Raw genomic sequence first — 12,073 nt, forward strand, 5'->3', positions numbered from 1 at the left:
AAAAAAAAAAAAAAAAAAAAAAAAAAAGATATGTGAAGGAATGAAGTGTTTACCATAAAAAAATGTTTTTTGTTCAAATGGAAAAGTTTTACACAACTTACATTTTCATGGCAACAGTGTAATAATTTTTTATCTACTACTGTGCATGAGGGAGTAATCTAACTTAAAATTCATTTAACATACCTTTTGCACTCCTGACAACTGATGCAAATACAATATTAGATAAAAATCTGGAAATGTTGCAGGCATGTACTCACATAATAAATTCTACCAAGCAGGCTGAGATAGGAGATAGTTGGTAATCAAACCAATCAGAACAGCAGGTGCAGAGACCTGGACTGATAAAACTGCAGTCAGTAATGCGTTGCAAGATGGAGAGGAGAGGACTGGTGCTCAAAGGCAGACAGCAACTGTATACTGAGGAAAACAGATTTATTGGGTCAGAGATCCTAGGAGGTAACCCTGCTCAGGGCACAACCAGAATAAACATTATCTCGTTCTCCCTGGAATACTAGTAAATCTGTAAACTGCCCAAAACAGTGCAGGAAACTTTACTGGCTGATTATTATTTCCTGTAGCAGATGACCACTAAACAGAGAGCGATGTGTAAATATATAGCACACTCTCTGACTTTTACAGTTAGTCTCCTATCCATTTTTCTTTTCCTCATCCTGTGAGTCTGTTAATTAATTAAACTCATAAACATGCATTATTTTGATTTTAGTGATTTTGTTGTAGTGATGTAGTAGAGCCATTGAAATGTCTTTTGAGAAGGTTGCCTGAAACATCATGAGATCCTTTTCTTAGAAAGCTTTAAATTTCATTAAACAGAAAAACAATTGATTACTATGCACTTACAAGTCTGCATGCTTATTGCATCATTCATATCCATAAAGTTTCTGAATGAATTGAACATCAGTTAACCTACTTTTAAAATTATGATTACGATTATTAAAATCTCAGACAACATTTTTACCTTACCCTTACAGCATGAAAGCTTAATATAAAAATCTCCCCAAAACCAAACCTATAAGCTTCTGAAATGACTTTCTTTGAGCATCATTTTGTGAATTTCAGCAGTAAATTAGCAATTTCAGTAAATAATGTAGACAGAGAAACAACACTTGGATCAACTGTCTATAGAGTTATGAAAGAGACTACTAAAATTGCAGTTACAGAAAAAGACGGAAAAATCCCTCACCGTCTGCATTTCAGACAATAATGACACTTTGAGTTCTGTGTTCTTAGTGTTTCACTATGTCTGAATCGTTTTTTAAACTCACAAAATGACTTGTCTCATATCAAAAGCTATAAATGTTTTTTGGTGTTGTTGTTTAAAATATTATTCAATTTGCAGCATTTTCAAAATATAAACATAGACATATTTTGCTGTTTTATTTATGATGGCATCTGACTTTTAATATGTTTAAGTTATCAATAGTTTATTGATAGGAACAGAAAAGCTAAATAAAATTACTCCTTCATATGTAAATACAGAATAGATGTATGTGCATCTAGAATATATGTGTGTGTATATATATATATGTATGCATATTAAAAAAGAGTAAAAAAAAAATCAGTATTAGTCACATACTATAGTAATGAAAACATTTAGGGCTTTAATATTTAAACCGGATTAAGCCAAGAAAACAAAGAGGCCCACCTTTGCTCCACAAATAGCAAAATCAAGACAAATGAAAGGCAAATATGTTTAGAAGTTAAAGCTCAGCCCCTACACAGTGATACAGGGAAGGACTGCAGCTTGCATTATTAGTTCCTTTTCCATTAAAAATTTTTAAAAATCAAGCAGAATATTTGTCGCTCTTTCCTTTCTCTACATTAAATTTTATCTCTCCAAGACAAGAACAGACATACTGTCTCTTTTGTGTTTTAAATTTGTGCCTGAAGTGCCAGTGGAATCAGCTTCTAGCATTAGAGATAAAATAAATTCTCTGAAGAGCTGAGCCTGTCAAAATAGATGGAAAAAAAAAAAAAAAATCCTTGCTGTGTGTTCAAATAATAGATGCAGCATAAGTAAATAACACTCAAGAGCAGCCCTTATACTTCTTACATTTAAATTACATTTTCTAGTGATGGACTGAACCTCTGAAAAGTAATATGTCTTAGATTGGACAGAGGAAAAACATTAGGATCTCTATATATTAGAATTCTTATTGATATGACAACAATTTTTTATGTTGAATAATAAGGCAAATACTGACAAGAAAAAGGTCAATGAATATACTGAACCATAGTTGCTATGGGAACCAGCAATGTCTTTTACGTATGATTAGATACGGAGATAAATCAGGTGCATGTTTGTATGTGCTTGTGGAAGGGAGGTTGTTTAGCTTGGAGAAATAAATTCATACGAGACAGACAAGCAAATATGTTATTTCATATTCTATTTACAGACACGCTCTCATTCAGAATTGTCCACCCTCAAAAACCAGGTCAGCAATTTAGCTGTTGCAGGAAAACAAACAAACAAACAAACAAACAAAAAAGCTTGGGAAAATCAACTAGCTGTTTTTCTCCAGGGTCAGATGACTCAGCAGAGAAAATCTCTTAACACATAAACTAGCTCTAATAAACGAACTGGCACTATTTAAGAATGGAATTGATAAGTCCTTACTGATGTACACGCACGTGGCCTCAATGTTCTTCAGATACTGTGCTATTGTAAGTCAATATAGATTCATAGGACCTGTCCTAGATCTTGGAACACATACTGTATTGATAATATGACTGTACAATAAAAAGCTGTCAGTATGCTCCTTTGATGCACATTCTCAAGAGTGCTATACAAGTTCTGAGAACTCATCATCTGATTAATTTGTCTGATAAAGCAAGAAACATTTTAGACCAACATAATCAAAAGCATCATCAGCACAAAGCATGAATCCCATGGCAAACATTAATCTAAAATAAGTATTTTATGGTAGACTGCATGGCATACAGTTTCTTTGTGTAAAAACACATTTTTGCATAAAATCAGATAACCAAACATATCTTTAAACGTTGTGCAAATTATAAATGAGCTTGTTGTGTAGCCTGTAATAAACCTCACTCTTACAAGTCAGCTTGGCAGTCTCTGCACCATGTTACAGGCACAAGAGTAACCATTAAATGAAAGTATTCACTCTACTATTTTCCCATCATTTTCAGCTACCAGAATGCTATTCATAGTGAAAACAGAGAGGAAACTCAGACAGTTTTTATTTCTTTAGTTTTGTGTCCCTGAAGAATTACATCATGCCAGGGGAAATTTCTAAAGAGTAGCTGATACTGTAAGCACAGTCAGCAACACAGAGACAATGTTTAGGGACTTTGACAGTGTAGTGTAAAATCTAAACTTGAAAATATTTCTTCTGTCCTATTACACAAGAGAATAACACATTGTTTCATTAAAAATGTTTTTTGTTTTGTTTTGTTTTATTTCCTTTTAAAAATCATATGTAGCTTTGCTTTTTACATTGGACACTGCAACATTTTAGCATGTATCCTCCCTACTGCTTACCTTTCAGTTCTGCAACAGTTTAAGAACTGCCTATTTAGAGAGCATCACAGAATCACAGTATCACAGATTTGTAGGGGTTGGAAGGGACCTCAAAAGATCATTGGGTCCAATCCCACTGCCAAAGCAGGTTCCCTAGAGCAGGTTGCCCAGGTAGGCGTCCAGATGGGCCTTGAATATCTCCAGAGAAGGAGACTCCACAACCTCCCTGGGCAGCCTGCTCCAGTACTCTGTCACCCTCACCATGAAGAAGTTCTTTCACATGTCGGTGCGGAACTTCCTGTGCTCCATTTTGTGGCCATTTCCCCTTGTCCTGTCCCTACAAACCACTGAAAAGAGGTTGGCCAAATCCCTCTGTCTCCCACACTTAAGATATTTGTAAACATTAATAAGATCCCCTCTCAGTCTTCTCAAGGCTGAAGATACCCATGTCTCTCAGCCTTTCCTCATAGGGGAGATGCTCCAGGCCCCGTATCATCTTTGTGGCCCTCTGCTGGACTCTTTCCAGGAGATCCCTGTCTTTATTTGTGGCGGGGAGCCCAGAACTGGGCACAGTACTCCAGGTGAGGCCTGACCAGGGCAGAGTAGAGGGGGAGTGCCTTTTTGGCCAGGAGGGCACACTGCTGGCTCATGGCTGACCTGTCCTCCACCAAGTCATAGTACTTAATACCGCAGTAAATTCTGCTATTGTCAATAATGTTCAGCAGTGAATTTCCAAGCCCACAGAACAATGCTGTTTTGGATCCCAGCCTATTGTACATATTAAAAACCCTGCTGATAGCCCACAATGCAGTTGACAGAGGTATGGACTCTTCTGGAAGCTGTAATGCTGAAGTTGCAAAACATTAATATATATATATATTATTCTATCTTCCCTCTAATGGCCATATTATCAATTGCACTGTTGATTCTATTCTGCTGTTTCACCTTAGCATGGTGATAAATCATAGTTAGTAGTTTAATTTTATAGGAAACCTCAGAATCTTGAAATAGCTTTCAGTACGTGGCTAGTTCTATCAGAGTCAGAACAAGAGTACTTCTTTCTTGGATTATGTGTTATAGATCACCAATTTTATAAATTAAAATAAAAATCTATACTAAATGAGAGAAAAAGATTCTTTCAAAGTAATGTCACTTTCTATGAGATAACTTTTTTAGGCCTTTCCATTAAATATAGCTTATTCAAAGCCAAGATCACTGTGTCTTTGAATGCATTAGTAATAATCTATAAATCCTCCTACTTCCACAGGTATACCAGTGACAACTGATTTGATATTAAGTCAGTTTTAACAACCAGTTGCTGCTTTTTAGCTTATTATTCCAAGGATAGTTTCATTACTTATAACATCAACCTAATGCCCATATCTGCAGGTGACAGAGAATTTCCATTACATTTGTAACTTATGATACCATTTTCTTTTCTTCAAATTTTGGCACAGGAAAATTGCAGTAATTCCCATAAATCTATTATGAAATTGACTTTTATGATAATGAAATAAGAATTTGAGATGAAAAGCAAGGCACAAAGACACAGAGTAGTTACAAGTCTAAATGTTGCTTTCAGTATACTATTATCTACATATGAAAAGTAAAATGGAGTTGTGATGAAGACAGCAAAAGACAGGGAAAGAGGAAACCTGAGAAGTATTGAAAACTAGAATTATCTGAAAATTCTATTTTTCAGCCAACAATGCCTCCTCTATATAAGTAATGCTCTTCTATGAGAGCTCATAGGAGAATTCCAGATATGGACAATTAGAACCACCCTTTCAGTGGCTTGCTTGCTTCTGAGATTTCTCCCAGTGCACTAGAGTTTGCTGAGGAAAGTGTTAGGCTTTCCCTGACAATTTGAGAAATACCACAACATTACCAGTCTAATTGTTCTTAAGGCTCAGATGGACTTATTTTAATTCTGTGCATCCAGTCATGATGATCATCCAAAATGATCATTTGTTTTATGCAGCCTTCTTAGTGTCTTCTTTTTACTCTGTGTATGTAGAATTTGCAAAGCCTGATATTGAGAGATCTGGTAATTTAGATGAAACTGTACACTACTGTACAGATATTACAGTATAGATGTTTTAGAAAATTCTAACCCATATCTCTTCATATAATTTTTGCTTTTCCTGCAACACAAGTGGGCTACCTATCAGAGTCTTTGATAGAGCACCAGCAGGAGACCTTTATCTCCAGGGAGCTAACACAAGTCCACCATAAACAGTTTTACAATAGTAGAATATATAAATCTTAGTTTCTTGTACAAAGGAAAAACAGTCAGACTGGAACTCAATAAATTGGGGTCTTCAACAGAGGAAGGAGGTTAATAATTATTAGTAAAATGGCATTATTAACAGTCTTAGTAATCACTCAAAGTGATTCAGGCCTGCATGAAAGAGACTGTCTAGCTATACAAAACCAGAATGAGATCCACCTATTTTGCTTTTAAAAACTCACTTTATCCCAGCTTACTGCTTAGTCTGTGGAGACTCCACAGAATTCTAAACAAAAAAAAAAAACAAAAATGAAATAAAACAAAACAAACAACAACAAAACAAACAGATTAGATATTGAAATCAAAGACAAAGCCAGACTTGCTTGTGACAGAGATCATGCAGACCAGTGAGGAAACCAAGTGGCCAAGAACTATGTCAATTTCTGTTCTATAGCTCTTTAAAAAAAGCTGCTTTTTCACTCTCTTGGCAATGAACAAACTCTTCAGTGAAGTGATGAACAAGTAGAGTCTCGGCTGCAAGTTTACCAATTTCAACATTTCTCATTTAGCTATTTGGGTAAGAAATTTTGGCAAAGTCATATTAAAATAAATAATATGATTTTTTGTTCTTATTAAATAACAACAAAAGTTAATAAAATGTTTTGATTTTTAGTTTGATGTAACCACTTCCCAAATATTCATGGCATAATATCACTAAAACAATATTTCACACATAGTGGGAAAAATTAAGTTTCTTTCTACAAAATACTGGCTAAATCAACAGGAATTTGTGCATAGGGTAAAGCTCAGAGTATCTTAGTATAATTCATTTGGACATCAAAGTAATTCAATTTCATCTCTTTTTTACAGGTCAAAGATATTACCTTTTTTTTCTTTATACAGTGAATATTCACCGCATACCTAACATTTTAAACACTAGGTTTTCTTTACTTTTTCACTTTTTTTTTTTTTTTTTTTTTTTTTCTGAGCTTAATTACTGAAATTTAACAGCTTTTTGGCACCAGTGGTCTCAATACTGTTCTGAGTACCCTATCATTCTTTTTCAGCAATTATATTTACTATCTGCCCTAACTACACTGTCTGTAACAGGCTCTGCACACAACCAGTCTGCTTTGAAGAACTGCAACACAGCTCTGATTGCCAGCAAGTCTGTTTGTAATGAGTTCTCTGGCACTCCTGGCAGCCACGGTCATGCTGAGTGACAGGTAGACTGCTTATTGTCCAAAGGGCACCTCTCTCAATCAGCCCTTTCCATTGCTCCACATGGTCCTGACAGCACCACATTTCCTACTGGCTGACTCTGAAGATGGGTGTTCTCAAGTGGTTTCTAGCAAAGACTCCTAAGAAGAATAGTAGATCAAAGGCTGTAAAGTTTATAACTCATGAGCTATCAATAATAAGTTCAATGTTAAAAAGAAACCAAAGAATTAATGATGGCTTTTGTTTGACAAATAGAAATGGCAGTCACATTTTCATGCTTGAATTCTTCTTCACTCGCTTTTATTTTGTTCATATTTTCAAACAGCCAAGGACAGTAAGAAAAAGTGGCAAAAAAAAAATAAAAAAGTAATATAGTAATATTTATATTTCTCTTAAAGATCTTCCTTTGAATGCAATACACTGGGTAAAAACAAAAAATGAGATGCAAAAGCAAGTCATTATTTCTTCAAACCATCAAACCATGCAATCTGAAAATGTACATTTGGACAAGCTGCTCCATTGTCCATTGAAGGTTTTAGTAAATCTACCATTTCCCTGGTTCTTCCTATTTGTAGAAAGATTTCATATATGTATATTTATTATACGGGCTATTCCTGTCAACATTTATCAACATCTTCACTCTACAAGCAGATTTCAGATTTATGCAGTTACGCTACTTCAGAAACTACAGGAACCAATAATTTATATTTGCCTACTTGTAGAAAACAGTATAGAAAATTTATACTTTGAATGCATGAACATTCAGGATACATAAAAATGAGTAAGTATGCTTTTTGCCTTGTATTTGTGTTTTAATTGAGAATCAAAGCCAAGCTGGGAAAACATATCATTGTTTATACAACCACTCAGCTTGACAGGGCAGATGGAAAATTGGGCTCAAAATAGAAAGCACTGGAAAGCAGTTCTTGCTGGGTGAATTTCAAATACAGAGATAAGTTAGAGGTGTATGCCACTAGCATAATACACAGAGGACCACTAACACAACTTGAACAGGAAAATTCAATGGCAACCTTCAAACAAGTAGAAGTGATAAAAAAATAGTGACGGCATGCACTACTTGATTTCTTGCTGAGTAAATCTTCAAGATACATTAATAAAGCTATAGTTTATATTAACCCTCTCATAAATGTCTCATCTTTATTCATAACTGGCACAGTAAACAAAATAGAAAGAGAAATGATAAGAACTGAACATTTTGAATACGAAAAATCTCATTACTTACATATTTTTTGTTCCATTCTTATGCCTGGTTCTTTCTTTTGTTCAATTAATGAGGCATCCTAGAGATTTCTGTACAGAAGAACTGACCTTGGGCACTCAATGCTGTACTCTGCAGCAGGAGAGCTATTTACTGTCCAGAACTTTTAAAGAAAATTCATTCTGATATAATATGAATTGAAGTAATCTAAGCCTGAAGATCTCAAACATGTGACCCATTTTAGGCTGAAAGCAGTCTGTGAAGGGAAGATCATGGCCAGGTAACAGGCATTTTTCATGGAACATCTACTCCACAACTCCATCACATGCCACAAATTATTTCCCAACATTGTTTAACACAGTTTAAACCTACCCTAAAATTCCCCCCCAAAAAAACACATCTTCAATATTCCAAGGAAAGTGAAGGTCATTTTCATGCTCTAGACTCCTGAAATACCAGGAAATTTCACTAACCAATTGCAAAGTATCTGTTATTTTGACTGTAAACCGCAGTGACTATCTGTCAAAAGAGACAGGTATAGTATGGAGAATGGAAGGTCTTAAGATTTATGAATATTACATATAGAGAGACATACAGAAGTATACACATATACCCAACCATTGATGTCTCTTACATCCTATGTAGTTGTTTGCTTTCCAGGTTTTAACTTCATGTAACCATTCTGAAGTTTAAGATTACTTTGACAAAGACTATCAAGTTGAATGGCCTTTGTCCTAGTTAAATGGATATAAAATAAGATTGACAAAATGTGGCCAAAAGAAGATAATGAAAATCCTGAAATAGCTGTTAACTCATAAGAAAAATATGGCAGAGTCTGCTGGTAGGTAGACAGAGAAAGCCCTTACACCTGTATTACAGCAGGTGTTATGAAGTCTGAAAGAGAAGGAACAAATACTCTGACAGTTGACAAATAAAAGATTTTTTTTTTTCCTCCTAATTTAGCTACAAACTACTGAATGCATAAATTTATAAAATAAAATGCCAATTGTCTTGTGTCATTAGTGATCTTTTGTATGTTTAGAGAAAAGACATAACCATATAAAGTTTCTTTATTTGCTTGACTTAAAATTTACCTTTTGCCTCAGCCACCTTCATCTTACTTCCTATCTATCAGATAATCATTTAAAAATGTCAACCACATGTTGTCAAGTCACAAGGTCCCACCTCTCTGATCAGATACAGGAGTCCTCATAATAAAATGGAACAAAAAATGAAAGTACCAGGAGCCCCCTCCTACTGAAAGTCCTAAAGTTCAGAAGATTGCAAAGAATTAAGTAAACAATACTTAATTATTAGACTACACAATTAATTAATTATGAATTAATTCATAGAATACAGAATTAATTCATAGACTACAAAATGTGACACAACTTTTACTGACCTTTCCCTACATAGTCAGGTCTTTTCACTCCTTTGTCTGCTCTGTTCTGTCTTTTCAGACAGAAGTGAACATTTAAACATAACCCAGCAGACAAGCATATCATTACTGCCACATCAGTTCACTAATGTGAATAGAAACATGTCTTGTAGGCAATTTTGGTAATAAGTATTATTAAATCCATCTAAAAATAAAGTAAATTTTACAAATTATCAGTTACACAGGCTACAACAATACTGATGCTTCAAAGCTGTTGAAGTATAAAGTATGTTTATTTTGAACAAATGGGCTATAAATATTTTCTTTAAAATGCCCATAAACGTCAGCAGAATCTGATAAAAACAATATTTAACAACAGTATATTACAAATTGATAATCAATAGCATTTTAAAAGTTAAAAACCATTTAGTTAATAAAAGTACTATAGAAATGGTCTGGATTATAATGAGAAAGAAAAACAAAATATTCAGTGTATTAGCTCATATTCTTCCGGATAGAAAACAGTTTGGAATATCGTAGAATACCATCACTACTCTATCACATGCCCTTGTAAAAAGTCTCTCTCTGCATCCTTCTTATAGTATAGTATGATTTTCAGGTACTGGAAGGCTGGTATAAGGTCTCTCCAGAGCCTTCTATTTTCCAGGCTGAACAACCCCAACTCCTTCAGCCTGTCTTCATACAAGAGGTGCTCCGGCCCTTTAATCATCCTTTTGGCCCTACTCTGGACTCATTTTAATATATCCATGTCCTTTTTGTACTGGGGGCCCCAGAGCTGTATGCAGTACTACAGGTAGGGTCTCACAAGAGTGGAGCAGAGTAAAGGGGGAGAATCACTTCCCTCAGCCTGCTGGCCATGCTTCTTCTAATGCAGCACATAATACTGTTGGATTTCTGGACTGCAAGCACACATTCCCAGTTCATGTACAGTTTTTCATGTTGAAGTTCTCATCAACCAACACCCCAGGTCTTTCTCCTCAGGGCTGCTCTCAATCCATTCTCCACCCACCCTGTACTTGTCTTTGGGATTGCTCCAGCCCAGATTCTGGTGCTTGCACTTGGCCTTGTTGAACTTAATGGGGTTTACACAGACCCACCTCTCAAGCTTGTCCAGGTCCCTCTGGATGGCATCCCTTCCCATCACATTACTGGAGTATATGAACTGCACCACACAGCTTGCTGTCATTAGCAAACTTGCTGAGGGTGCACTCGATCTTATTGCCCATGTCACTGACAGAGATGTTAAACGACATCTGTCCCAATACTGACCACTGAGGAAAATCACTCATTACTGATCTCCACTTGGGCACTGAGCCGTTGACCACAACTCTTGGACTGCAATCATCCAGCCAATTCCTTACCCACCAAGTGGTCCATCTGTCAAATTCATGCTTCTCTAATCTAGAGACAATGATATCATGTGGAATGTTGTACCTGAATCACCTCAGACACTCCCAGAACATAAACACACTTACAAGGCAAACTATATATTTCTAGTAGGTTTTAATTTAGTCCAAGTAAGAAATTTGTTAAACCAGTATCAAGACTGAACAGTGACTCCTTCATGCCTTTCATTGGAATACTACTAGAGAACATCAAAGTAATTTAATACAAGTATATTATGCTTCGCTGGAGTTTAATTTTTTTTTTTTTTTTCTGGTTCTTAAGTCTTGAATTGTGTTTAAATTCATTTTTATACCTACTCTGTAGATAATTAAGCTATTTTAATTAATTTTCAAGACAGCAACAAATTCTACTTTTACATCCTTAAAAAAGAGTAGCCAGTCCTTACTTACACTTCAAAGAATGTGAATCTATACACTGTGCTTGAACCAGTCATCATTGCTGTTTTTTCCAACTAATTTCTTATTTAATAAGATGCGGACACAGTATGAACTGTGCAGAAGGAAGGCAGCACTCTAGGGCTTAAATAGAGTGGGAAAGAGGACAATAATTCTCTTGGAAACCCTATCAGACCACTGCTCTTCCCAAGAAAATTTTTACAGAGGAAAAACAAAACAAAACAAAAACTAACAAAGAAAGAAAAGAGATTTATATAACTGACAGAGTAAGAAAAGGAATATTTTCATCACAAAATTTCTACATTTCAGTAAATGTCTAAAAATATTTTGATATTATTTGCTAATAAAGGATGCAGACTGCCACAAACTTGTAAACCAAGATTGTAAATAGACTTGTAAAAAGTCATGTGCTTAATAAGATGCTTAAACTTTTAGTTAGCCTGAAGTGGTCAGGCAGTTGGACTTGATTTTTTCAGGTCCCTACCAACTGAAGTGACCCTTTCCTTTCCTTTCCTTTCCTTTCCTTTCCTTTCCTTTCCTTTCCTTTCCTTTCCTTTCCTTTCCATTCCTTTCCTTTCCTTTCCTTTCCTTTCCTTTCCTTTCCTTTCCTTTCCTTTCCTTTCCTTTCCTTTCCTTTCCTTTCCTTTCCTTTCCTTTCTTTTCCTTTCCTTTCCTTTCCTTTCCTTTCCTTTCCTTTCCTTTC

The sequence above is a fragment of the Oxyura jamaicensis genome, chromosome 1 (genome assembly GCF_011077185.1).
Source record: "Oxyura jamaicensis isolate SHBP4307 breed ruddy duck chromosome 1, BPBGC_Ojam_1.0, whole genome shotgun sequence".
NCBI lineage: Eukaryota > Metazoa > Chordata > Aves > Anseriformes > Anatidae > Oxyura > Oxyura jamaicensis.